At 27.4% G+C, this 14,248-nt stretch overlaps 2 non-coding genes across 2 annotated transcripts; one reads left to right on the top strand and one right to left on the bottom strand.

Moving 5' to 3' along the window:
• The first annotated feature begins 11,207 nt into the window (after nt 1-11,207).
• Nucleotides 11,208-11,280, top strand: Trnat-ugu (transfer RNA threonine (anticodon UGU)). Its single transcript has one exon. It is a non-coding gene; the product is annotated as a tRNA-Thr (tRNA).
• A 2,612-nt stretch (nt 11,281-13,892) lies between these two features.
• Trnat-ugu (transfer RNA threonine (anticodon UGU)) lies at nt 13,893-13,965 on the bottom strand. The gene has a single exon. It is a non-coding gene; the product is annotated as a tRNA-Thr (tRNA).
• Nucleotides 13,966-14,248: the final 283 nt, after the last annotated feature.

The following is a 14,248-nucleotide window of genomic DNA, read 5'->3' as shown; positions in this document are numbered from 1 at the left end:
TTGTGTGGGGCCAATATGGCCTACTAATGTGGTGCAATATACATATTTTGAAAATACAGACTGCACTATAAGATATAATTTCGTAAACATAAAACATAGATAACAGAGCGGAAATATCGAATAAATGAATTTTACGATGCGATTCAACGTCGAACTAATATAATAATATTTTGTATAGTTGGTTTTTGTATAGTGGTACTTAGGTAAGTATGCGTTAAAAAGGGCTATTTTAATCTAATAAAATGTATAGAATATTATGGTTTGAATGCTTGATTACCCGTTTTACAAGGAAGGGTATTTCTCGATGTTCTAAAGCCTAAAGGTATAGGATTTGTGCTTTGGGGATTTGTAGTAATAACTCTCGTTATTATACTATTAAAAGGCGATGTATATTGTCTATCGTAGTAAATTATATACTATATGTGTATATTATTATATTGAAACCTGGTGAGCAATTATACAACATGATATCCTTATCCTTATTAATTGTAATGATCAATACTTATACGTTCGGACTAATTAGGGCGGCAGACCATTGATTTTGGGTAAGGTCAAATCGTACTCGAAATTAGTCATCACTTCATCAACAATAATTTCCAAAATCATTGTGAACTGTACTTGTCCAATGCGAGTTAAATGCGTAGCCAAGATTTTTTAAAGCGGTGTGTTTTAATTGAACATTTAAATACAACTTAGATATGGGTAATACTCACACATCCATCACGGTGTCATACGTAGGTACGGTCACATTAATAAATTATAAAATACGTTTAACTTTTAAATAACTCTTTAAACAAAATAAATGAAAAATATAATCCATCCTTACCTGACCCGAAGCATTTTTAGTATATAATATAGTGTTGAATATTATATATTTATATCGCTGGAGGAGAGACAGTGTTTTAACACACAAAACACCCCTACCCTTATGACTACGCGCCCGATGTGAGCTAATAGTATATTTATCATACTATATATTACATTCAGGCGCAAAAAGCAGTTTAAAACTATGTTATGTTATACGTCATGGATTATATTTAAATTATAGTAGACGATGCGACTTTTAAAGGAATTGGTGGTTTATAATCACTAGTAAAATTAGTTTTAACATTCACAGTTATGTAGTGTTTTGACTCGGTACTTAGTAGTGTTACTTGCAATACACATCAATTTATGATTTTTGTGTCTATTGTAATAATATAGTCCGTGAGATTTTATTATGATAACTTCAAAGGTAAACGGCGATAATTAAACTGTAATATACGTGTTATGCGCTTGTACGTTTTAACGTACAGACGCTTAATTAATTATACACAAATAATATATGTAATCTGTGTGTAATTATTATTTATCATAATAAATTATGTGTTATAGAGTACCTGCGTATAGTATATGAATTATTATCGTATAATTTGCAAACATATCAAGCCTACTGAATTATTGTATTCTAAACAACAACAAGATGACCAAGATTGATAAATTATATTATTTTTTTGCACGCAGTGAGTATTTCAACATTTTCTAAGAATACTATCGTTAAATATCATGTCCTACAAAAATTTAAAATAAAATCTACACAGGCAACTACATTCAGAGTATTCTTTTAACTTGAAACACGGTTATGTACCAGAAATAAATGTTATTTCTCCACTTATATTATAATATCTATCATATATTGTATTTTAGATTCTGAGCGGAGCGATAAATGTATTGATTTTACAATGATGTAGTTTTTTTTGTGCCTGTTAACACGATAGGTCGTCGAAAAAATGCTTCGATTTTAAAAAATGGAAGTAATTTCTGGTAGAAAATTGGATCTAGTTGGTACTTTAAAGTTTATAAGGAGTCAAAAGTAAAATATTCATAGTACTTTTTTTTTTTAAATTTTCGTCGATTATTTTTTTTATGTAACTCCAAAGCGAATAAAATAAATGTAGATGCTTGAAATTTTTACAAACTGTTTATATTATTATTTTCTATGTACAATTAAGTTTTCAAAACATGTCGACTCTTTTTAAACTATTTATAGGCATTAGAAATTTTCAATTTTTTCGTTTTTTTTTCATCTAAAAATGTCGATTAGAAATTATTCGCAGAGTTTAAAGTCTTGAAAATTTAATACAAGATACTACATAAGTTATTTTCACGTCTATATAAAAATAATAAAAAGACATAAATTTTTTTTATATGTATTTGAAAAAAAAATGTTGACAAAATTCGTCAAACAGAATCGTTTTTGCTTTTACAATGATATATTATCATTGAATTCAAATTTAATAACACTGTTGTAAAGTGACCTACTCGAGTACCTAATGTACAGCAGAACAGTACACCCTTTAGGTATAGGCAAACATTTTAAATTTTTAGTTTATTATTTATGACCATGTTAACTATTCAATGTTCGAAAACAGTGTATTTATCGTCTTCCATAATATAATCCAGATTAAAATTGACTGACAAATGTTCACACGATCTTCATTGAAATCTGCTTAAATATTCATAGTTTATACCAAACGTATATAAAATGATGTGCCATGATGTATACTATTTTAAACATTCACATGACGTATTGTTTATTTTGATATTGCTTTAGTATACTGAATAATAAGTACCTACCATGATACCATATTATTCAGTACCAAATATCTAACTCGATAAATTTTAACATATTTTTGTTTAAAAATCTGAATTTCTAGTAGCAATATATATATATATATTTTTATTATTTATTAATGTTATACAATATAATATAGGATGATTCACCAAGTATGCTTATACTCTCTTTTATTCTTCAATATTTCAGTTATTTCAAATTCGATTTTTGGAATTTTTTTATTGTACTTATAGATTTAAAAAATTGAATTGAATAATTTGAAAATATGGTCTAAGTATATTTAAAAGATATATTCCATAGTGTATCTTTCTATGATTCATTTGTAATGTATTTGATCCAACTGGCGTTAAATTAATTGATAAATAAACGAATAATTAGATATTTAAGTTGAAAGTACAACAATAGGTGTTGTTAAAGTTTTAACGTGGTATGTTTTTGGTCTCGGGTCAATTGGAAATTTTCCATCGTCAACCAAATTATAACTTTGCTTCGTCCCAATTTAAATATAATTCTGCATATATATCCTGATAATTATATTATCGGTACGGGATCTGGTCAGGTTTTTTAAGTGTTATTATAGACAACACTGTTATATGCAAAACCAGAAATATTATCGAAAAAGAAGGCGTTCTTATGATGTACATAAGTCAAATATTATGATGACAGATTTCAATGGTAAACGGAACTATACGACGATACTATATTGCATTCTTAATCGATAAAGCGATGCATCCGCTGAAGTAACTAAGCCACAGAATGATAGATCTATCAAAATTTAAGTAATGAACAACAAATAATTAATTATGATTTATTATATTTTATTAATAATATGTCTTTCGAGTTATTTCGTACCGATTTCGACTAAATACCGAGTGTAGTTTATCTGAATAGAAACTTGTATAAGTATTGATGTTTGTTCGCTAATCATGCTTTATAAGCTCGAATATCACATTGAGGTTAAAATAGTACATAACATAATTGTATAACCTTAGAACATGTAGAGCAAATAACGTTGATTAACCAAACAACATTTTGAACATTTTGTCTGTGGCTTCAATAATGGGCCAGCAGTTCCCAATTATAACATTCTCTCTTTTGAAAAGAAATATCTCAACAATTATTTATTTAGATAAATTAGTTAAGAATTTAGGATACCATAATAATTTAATTAAGTTGAAATATCTTTCTAATTATGTAGATAAGATGAGACACAACATCTAATTAATTATTTTTATAGCTAATGCTAACAGCTAATAGGTATCAGTGTTGACCTATTAGCTGTTAAATGCGCGAACTAATTTTTAATTTTGCCTTGTTTTTGTTTCATTGGCCGTGAATAAAGTCAATTGGGCCATTAATATTATAAATATATTAATAATTAAAAAAAAATTATTTAGGTATTTAAGTTATACGGGGTTAAAACAATATAATGTACAATTATTTTAGATCATATTATATAGGTAGTTGCATATTATTTAATATTAGACTAGTTTTTGTACAACATAATTATAATTATATAATACTATAAAACAATTACATTAGTTATTTATATATTATGAATAATAATTTAGTTTATATAATATTTATACTTTATACTTGTTTCGGTGTTTATGCATCTATTGGCTATTACATAAAATAAGATAAAAATACGCATACCTCGCTCTACTCAGAATATAATATAAAGTCTCAAAATAGTGATATTTATAATATAATATTACATATATGTGTGATTATACTATGTTTCCCTCCTTAATATTACCGGAGTCAGTACTCAGTTATTGTTATCGAAGTCGTTATCATCATCACTTTATACAGCCATAAAAATATTTTCGATAATCTAAACCAATTTTAGATATAAACATTATTAGGAAGGAAAATGTCAAAGTTGCATTATTATGTATAGGTACCTATAATTTATAAAATACGCCTACAGCATGTTTTGAAAATGAAAAAAAAAAAACTTTATTGCATCTCTCTATACCCTTAACTGTACCAAAAACGATCAACCATTTTTCTAGAATATCCTCTATCTCAAGAAAACCTAATATTTTTTCAACGATATTATTATTTTTTAAATAAACTATTGCAGTCAGTTAAAATTAAAATATTATTTTACAAAATTGGTTAACGATTTCTTCTGTTATATTGATAACTATAAAACAATATTCAAGTATACGATAAGACACGCGAGTATCAATAATATTGCCCATGTAAATAATTGCTGTGAATAAATATAACATGAAAAACATTATTATGGAACTATTAAGCAGTTGATAGTTTTATATAAAAAAAACTATTTTTATGTTTATACAATTATAAGGCTATTAGGGAAAATAGGTTACACCAATTATAGATTTTTATGTAGTTTTATGAATACATAAAAATAAATAAAAATCTCACTTCGTATATAGTAGATTGTTGGTAGGTATGTACGTTATTTTATTTTATTTGAATTGTAATCAGTTGGTTATTCAGTGAACAGATCCATAAAGGAATAAATTATTTATTAACAAACAAGTTATTTCGTAAAAAGATCAAATAAATAATTTCCACGCGCTTACTTGAAATCGCCGTGTCACACCCCCGGTGGTCGGCGGCCACGGTATAACAATTTGTAGAAAAAGAATATTTAATTTAATTGCATAAAGGAATTGTATGTATAGACTGACTGAGATTGTACCGTTTTCAAGATCGTGTTCGGTGACACGATATTAATTCCTACGTCAAAACAAATGATAAAAAAACGTGTGGATACAAAAGAAAGTCGTTTCAAATAATAATAACAATAATAATAATAATAATAATAACGATATAAAAGTCATGTTTTTTTAGTCAACATAAACGCTTTTTACTATTGTGTTATTACTTAAAACCGGTCCGTTACGATGTTTTTTTTTCTTTTAACGCGAAATCTTTTCAACTGAACTTTTTATTATCGTGTCGCGATCGACAAACATTTTTCCTTCAACGTCCGAGTTGAAAACAACACACAAATAGCTAGATCCGTTCGGGCAGTCCTTTGCTAACCACAACGCGCGATATCCACGGCTTGAACAGAATGGCCTTCTTCGCGTATTATACATAAAACCAATATAATATAATATAATATGGCGTGTGGTTCGCCGTTCACTGGTCGGTACCTAATTCAAATTAGACCTAAGACAGAAGCAGTTGAAAATATCGCGTGCCTTAAGAGGACGTTATATCCGCGTGTGTTTTTCGTTCAGCAGAACACATCTTGTGACGTTAGAATTAATATTAGAGTCAATTTACCTATTATCAAACTTAAAGGTAAGAATATTATCTAGAGCATCTCATAGGCTTTTATTGACATTTTAATTTTTAAGTGAGTTATGGTTATGTAAAAATATTAAAACTTTAAAATGCTCGTAACTCGCTTAAAAATTAAAATACCAACAAAGGCCTACGAGATGCCCTAAATAACATTATTACCTTTAAGTTTGATAATAGGTAAATTGACTCTAATATTAAAGCTAACGTCACAAAATGTGTTCTGCTGAACGACAATTTGCTATGATCTATACATTAGTAAGACAGAAACAACACACGCGGGTATAACGTCCTCTTAAAGATTAATTCATTGGCGGCGACGTTAACCGTATACAACTGGTAATTCGGCGGTTTTCCATTTCCTCATTAATAAACGCGTTAACAGTCCGCCATCACGAGAGACGCTGATCGCGCAGCTATACGCATAAGACACGAACTGGAGAGTCCGGAAACGGGACAAAATACGCACAGCAACACCGCGGCATATATTATTATAATATACTCGCAGTCGATCTCGGGCCGCACACAATAGTATTTATAGTGCAGTGTTATATACGCACGTTGTGTATACCTATATACCTCCTTACGTGTAATGTATTATATATTATGTAAACAAATACGTATATTATGGAAAAAAAAAAAAAAAAACCGATGTCGGTGAAAAATATCGAGAAACGACGTTTTTGGCGCGGTATAGTATTCATATATTACACCTATACCCGCGTTAAACAAAAGCGGAAAAAATAGGAAAAGAAGCTTTTTGGATAATATAAAAGCGTATATATTTACAAGGCGCGAATGCGAACGGCGGTGAAGGCGGAAAGCGGCAACCCATCAATTTCTATTACACGCACAATCGGCCGTTTGTTCGAATGCTTCGACGGCGAGCCCTTTTGTCTTCACGCCGTTATATATGCATATTTACACGCACACACGCTCACACACACAAACACGTATACACATACACACACATATATATATTATATACATTATACATATATTACATACGCGCGTCGGGGAATTCGCACTGTAGTCCTTGCCGATACGCGCGCGCACACACACTCACACACACACACACACATCGGACCCACACACAATATTGCCCGACTATATTATGTTTTATTTCCATCCGTCCTCATTGGGTATAATATTATATATGTATTCGTATATATATATATATATATATATATATAGCTGTATACATATACAGAACGAATCACGAAGCACACACACCATCGTTATTATATCTTATATATAACCTCTAATCATATGCATTTATTCAAATAATTCTGATTTTGAAATTTTTTTTTAAATAAAATCATATTATACATAGTTATATATTGTATAGGTATTAGGTGTACAACGCATGCACGCCATATTTTCAAACACTATTATTTTTCTATTCAAGCATAAAGTGTTGTACGATGGTACAGATTAATTTTTTTAAAACGAGAACATTTATTTTTCTCGACGTCGTTTTGTGTTTGAGCATCTCTTAATAATTGATAAAACAAATAAATAATAACACAAAAATAACATATAGTGCACAGGAAAAAAACATTTCTATACTTTTATACGTTATTGGACATTTTAGACGAACCGCGATATTGCGAGGTATCCGAGATTCTGACCGATAGCCCATCTCATCGGCCATTATTTCCCCTTACTGGTTTTGTTATTGATTGATTCAGCCAGCCTTCACTTACATAATTTGTACAGTTCACATCCTACAATATGGATTTTTTCGATAGGATGTATACCAATCATTTATATAAAGTCCATTGAATAACAAATATTATCAGCTTCGACTGAATAATATGATCAGTGAATTCTAAGATATTTATAATAAGCAACAATATTCGACAAGTGGTCTGGCCTTTGACAATAATACTTAATAAATAGTATAATAAACTATTATACTTGTTAGTTTTTATATAATCAAAATAAAATACCTAGTCATTAAAACCCCTAAATCTATTTAGAGAATCACTAATCAATTAAAATATGTTTAAAATGTAAGACAATAGATATTTGGAAATGTCCTGTAATTTATTTCTATTTTAGTTGATATTTACACATGGTTCAGTGATGTGAGGTTTTGTCAGCAATTGGAAAACCTGTAAATATTATAAATATTAGTTTAATAGTAAAAAACTATAAAATAAATTTTTTATGGTTATCGTTATAGAAATTACCATAGAGGCGTATTAATTAATTTCAGCATGATAAAATCCAACTAAATAAAATATTTAACTGTTTCAATATAACAACGATCTCAGTATTTTTATATTATTTATTTGTTTAATTTTTGGTACCTACTCACTCGATTATTTTTTTTTTTTTAAGAATTATTAATGTATTTTTAATTATGTGCCAACAGTTTGAGAATAGTTTTGAAATATTTAGACAGAAACCTTTTTTTTATAACATGTAACTATCACTATTTTTAGATTTTTAGCGGAACGATAATAGTGTATAACGATTTTACAATGTGTATTTTAAATTAATTTAATTTTTTGATATCTATAGTAAAAATGCTTTAATTTACTATAGTTACTCTGGCTGTATAGTTTCAATAATATTCAAAATGATGATAGGGCCTCAGATAGAACAGGATAATTTTTCACAAAACCAGGTTTTGACAAAATAGATTTTGTTTTTATTTAAAAATAAATTAGTTTATAGGTAGGCTTGAATTTTTCACTAAATATTTAAATTTATATTTTCAAAACGATCAAATGTTCAAAACAGTATCACTTTTTATGCTATAAAATATAGGGTTTTGCATTATTTACTTTTTTTTTTGTATGTGTGATAAAATTATTATTTGTTAGTAACAAAGCATCAAAGTTTAATAAAATATCACCCAAAATGTTTTTATAAATATTTAAAAATATCAAAGTACATATAGTCACGAATATTTTTCATAATCATTTAAAGTGTAAATGTTTAGAAAATACGTCAACTTTATGAGAATTTGTAAAATATTTTATAGTTAAAAATGAATAAAATTTTAAATTAGTTAAAGTCTTAAAGGTTGACAATTTAATACAAGATTTCTCTTAGGTTTTTTTTACCTAAGATATACTCTAATATATAATATATTATGCAAAATAAACAGACATTATTGAAAAAAAAAATCTATTAAATTTAATATTTAAATGATATATTGTCTGTGACAAAACAATTATATAATAAAATCTTCTATTTCTTTAAACACAGTGACAGCCGGTTTTGACTTAGAATTTTATTTTACGTATGCAGCAATGATTTATAATTGAATCAATATTTAACACACCTGTTACGTAGTAGGTAACAATCAAAACGTTATCTATCTCTGATATGGTGTAACAGTGACAAATTAATACCAAGCAGGGGAATATGAGAGGATTTAGATATTAATAACATATTTAGACAAGACGTTTATAGTTATACCGAACACAATTTAACGTATATTTAAATAAAATGTTGATATATTTTTTTATTTTACCAATTACTTGGTAGCATTACACGGAGCAAGCGATGGAACGAGACTACTTCGGCACACGAATATATTGTAGTACGCCGAAGGGTTATATAATTATAAACATTTTGTTAAATAATTCAAGTGCAGTTAAACTTATATGATTGGGACTCTGTGATAACTGATAATACAGAATGAATGTAAGACAACACACGTGTCTAACCGTCTATGGGGTCTAGAATATAAATAATGTGTATTATTAAAATAGTAAAATATAAATAAAATGCTAGTATTTTATTTTCACACCCATTACAATGACGAAGTATAGATACCTACAGCAAAACCGCTTCACCGTTTTAATTTTTGTATAAAATATTTATTTTTGTTATTATAATATAATTTCCTCATTGTTTTGATAGATGCCTTAGTACTGAAATCACTCAAATTTGCATGACATTATACACGCAAATACGCAATTATAAATTGTATTTAATATAAACAACCACATAAGCGAATTAATGGCATCAATAAATGAAAATCAACAAGCTGTATATAATCGTTTGCCTAGTAAGTATGAAGGGTTCATTTTGTGTGAAACTGTGAGCATGAACACACAAATAAATACATAAATTATATTAATTGCGTCTCTAAATTTTGGAAATTATGTTATTATTCCTTGTAATGTATAACAGTTAACAGTAAACAGAACGGTATTTGTATATTGTACATAGCCACAGGCCACGTAGGTAATTAATAATTATACTTGTTTAAATGTTTAGTTTTAAAGAACAATCAATTGAATACAAAACGGTTTATCGATAATGTCAAATAAAAAAAAACAAAAAAAATGTCCAACTGTGTAGATTATTTCAATAAAGTGTACCTATGTAAAAACTTATTATAATTTTTTTTATATTATGGAGATCTCAAGAAGAATATTATGCATCTCAACAATATTACTGGGTACCTACGTATCATTTAACCAGTTAACCTATTAATTTTTATAATATATGTTTAATGTTTATAATATATCCGTTGACATTAATTCTCAATTGTCTTAACGTCAGAACATTAATATTAAATATATTTATAAATTATCTTGTTGTTTGCATGAACATTTTAAAAATTATCTTAAAATAATAATTAGTAAATAATTATTTAGTACCTACAGTAATTTGTATTTGTATAGATAGATACCTAATAATATAATATCAATGTTTACCAAATAGTCCATATAGACATTAGCTATACATTCACAATTCCCCACCACATCAATATCTAACTTAAAGCACTAGGTATATATTATTATAATCTGTATAATTTACTGCCAATTGCCATAATATATTATTAATATTTATTATATATAATGGTGAAATTATTTTGTATCTAATTATTGTTTTATTAATAATACCTATAATATTTCACAAATCTTTATAATTGTATAGGTAATGTTATATTGCAGTTATATAGTTATTAACTTGGTTTTTAAATATAAATATTTGTTAGGGAATTTTTTAGGTACCTAATAAAACAAATTAAAAAAAAAAGATGGCAAATAAGTGTTTTAATTATATTTTAACTAGCTGATTAAAAAAAAACAATATTCAAAATAATATATTGGATGGTATATATTTAATGGTGACGATTTATAATTATTCATAAATATGAAATATTAATTCGATAGGATCTACATTTTTTGTGTATTTTATTTAAAATATATTAATATTGGTTTGTGTAGTTATTATCTACCAACTTTTATGTTCTAACTCATACTATTTTATATGCAATCATTTTTCATATTGTCTAAAAACATATAGTTTTCTACCTAGACGCCATCGAGCCTCCATAGCTCAGTGGTTAGAGCACTGGTCTTGTAAACCAGGGGTCGAGAGTTCAATTCTCTCTGGAGGCAAGCTACCTTTTTGCATTTTTTTTCTTAGTTAAATTTAAATAATTAAAAACATGTAATTTTACTGATATGAAGTAATCATATACTATTCTAGATAAGTGTTTTTAATGCGTTATTTATGTAATTAATGATAAACCGTAATAATTAAATCTTATTATTATTATTATTTTTTTTTTTTGAAAATTTCATTATTTTGATAGACACACCTAATCACGTACAGTTTGAGTAACTATCACAATAATTTATATTCGAATTTGAGACTTTGAAAATAATAACGTCGTTTTTTAAAAATATTTATGTTGTTTAAGTAAAATAATAAATTCTACTTAATTAAAATTAAAACACAGTCACATCGTTTACACAAATTAGGTCAGAAACTCAAAACGAACGTTAAAGAACTATACTAATTTTGTAGTTTATTAACAAAGCTGGTATTTCCATCCCGAATGGCTTTCGTTATAATATATAATTAATTGTTATCAAACATTTGTAAAACATTAAAATTCAATACCCATACATTTAATTTATGTCTTATGCGTATTGTTGTAGAAACGTAACGCAAGATTATATATAAATAAGTATTTTAACGAAGTATGAATAAGTCCGTTTATGACGTTTTATACAAATGTTTGTTATGTTGTACCTTTGTACATACTATTTTATGTCAATTTAAATTTTGCATGATTTTAATATTTTGATTTTAATTTACAAAATTCGATTGAACGTCAGGGTTTATATGTATATTAAAACGGCCGGGTTTATTAATATTGAATTATCTTTTGTTTGATTTCTTGATGGAGCATTTTTTAATAATATCAAAATTTATAACATGAAAGTAATTTATCAGTAGGTGTGTATAAAAAATATTGTTAACGTATTGAATCAATAAGCAATTTTCTAATAATAAACTAACTATTTATTATAATTTATAGGCATTACTGTTGATTATATACATTATATTTATCTGATGGTAGTTTGATTTGATTCATGTCATATTTGGTTTTTTAAGCCTGTATGGTATACTTTGCTATTTTTTGAAAATATTTTAATACATATTTTAGTTATTAAGGTCATAAACACCCTAACCCCATTCATAACATAATTGTATAAGCATAATACATAACATGTAATTTCAGATCAACAATTTGGTAATTACTAGGTATCGAATGATATTATTAAATCAATTATTTAACCGATCAATTTTATAAAACTAGTAATTCCCATGACTACCTTAAAAATATTTATAATAATTATATTATTAATAAGAAACACATTAACATTAATTATTGTTATTAATTTAACCAGCGGCGGACCAAAATATCATATTATTAGTTATTAACGACATTAATACAATTTAAAATGATAGGCGTATAAAAACTTTTTGTTATTGTTTTTTAGAAAATTTAAATTTCATATATTATTATAGTTTATTAAAAGTGACCAAAAAATGTCAGAATGATGGAGTGTAAAAAAAAAGTATATAATAATAAACCTTAAAGGATTGTGAATCTATATAGTGTACGAGTATATCAGTATATATGTGATATTGACTCGATAATAATATAAACTAAATTTTAAAATATTTATCAGCGCTCTTAACCCATATAATATATTATCTATTCCATATGATAATACTGTACAGTGTACCTATGCTACACGCATAAGCCATGTTTGAGATTCGTACATATTATTACCATTGCATTATATGTTATTTCGAGTTTCAGCGTATACTGCAAGAAAACGTTTTCGTGCCTATTACCGAGGCTGGTAATCTACGGTTGAAAATAATATCATAATATAATATATTATTTCGCTATATTTATTCAGTAAGTGACCTCCCTTTTTTCGTTTTGGTCCACCGGAATCGATAATTTGTTATCTTCTGCGCCCGTGACAACCAGCCTCGTGTATATATATATACGCCGTATAGCAAACTACCCGTCGCGGCAGTGGTCAGAAACCACCCCTTTGCCGATTTGTATAAAGAGATGGCACTTATCTATGTTCGACGGGACAGCTGGGCGGGAACACCAAGTCCCACATTTAACGAATGATCCATCGAATGGATTATTTTGTTCTTTGATCGCTTAAGAAGTCACCGACGAGTTATTTATTGATACAGTATATAATATTATATGTATAAAGTTCGTTGGCCAGAGACACGACTTTTGGTTGTAGTAGCGAACATCGCGCATACTGTACAGCGTATAGATATAATATATAATAGAAATGGTTTTTGTACACAGTGTTAATGGAAATTTAATAATAGAATAGAAAGGTCACATATAATACACATACGGGCGGTACGACAAACATATAATGGACATCGTGGACAGAAAAAAAAAAAGTTATCCCTTTATTATTTCATATAATATATAAAAATGACCACGATACACTATGAAATCATTCACTATTATTTTGTATCCTTTTTACCATTATTATTTATTGTATTACACGATTGTTAATGTATTTTTTGTGCTCAACAATACATTTTTTCAAAAAATTATCTAAAAACGTAACCAAATATTATATTTATGTACAATTTTAATCATATGAATTACACAAATACAATTTTTAAACACAAAATTATTTTAAAGAAGACGAAAAAAATTACATGCCTCCAGAGAGAATTGAACTCTCGACCCCTGGTTTACAAGACCAGTGCTCTAACCACTGAGCTATGGAGGCCACATGACTACAACGAGTTAAATATTAGACATTTGCACACAGTGTTGGGCATTTTTTTAATTTCATTCTATACATGCACGAATAGTTTAAAGTTAATACTTCTAAAATAATGCAAAAAGTTATGTTTTCCGGAGTAACTGAACTGGTGGTTCCCGTCGGATTTAATATCATTACCTAATACCTAGTGGAAGACGTCTAGGAAATTTAAAAACGGATTTTTTTTTTAAATAATAAATTTAAATTTTTGTGTAAACTTTATTAAATTTATAGAACAATTTGTTTG

This window comes from Rhopalosiphum padi, chromosome 4 (genome assembly GCF_020882245.1).
Source record: "Rhopalosiphum padi isolate XX-2018 chromosome 4, ASM2088224v1, whole genome shotgun sequence".
NCBI classification, from domain to species: domain Eukaryota; kingdom Metazoa; phylum Arthropoda; class Insecta; order Hemiptera; family Aphididae; genus Rhopalosiphum; species Rhopalosiphum padi.
The sequence above is the reverse complement of the archived record's forward strand: the minus strand, read 5'-3'. Positions and strand labels throughout refer to the sequence as shown.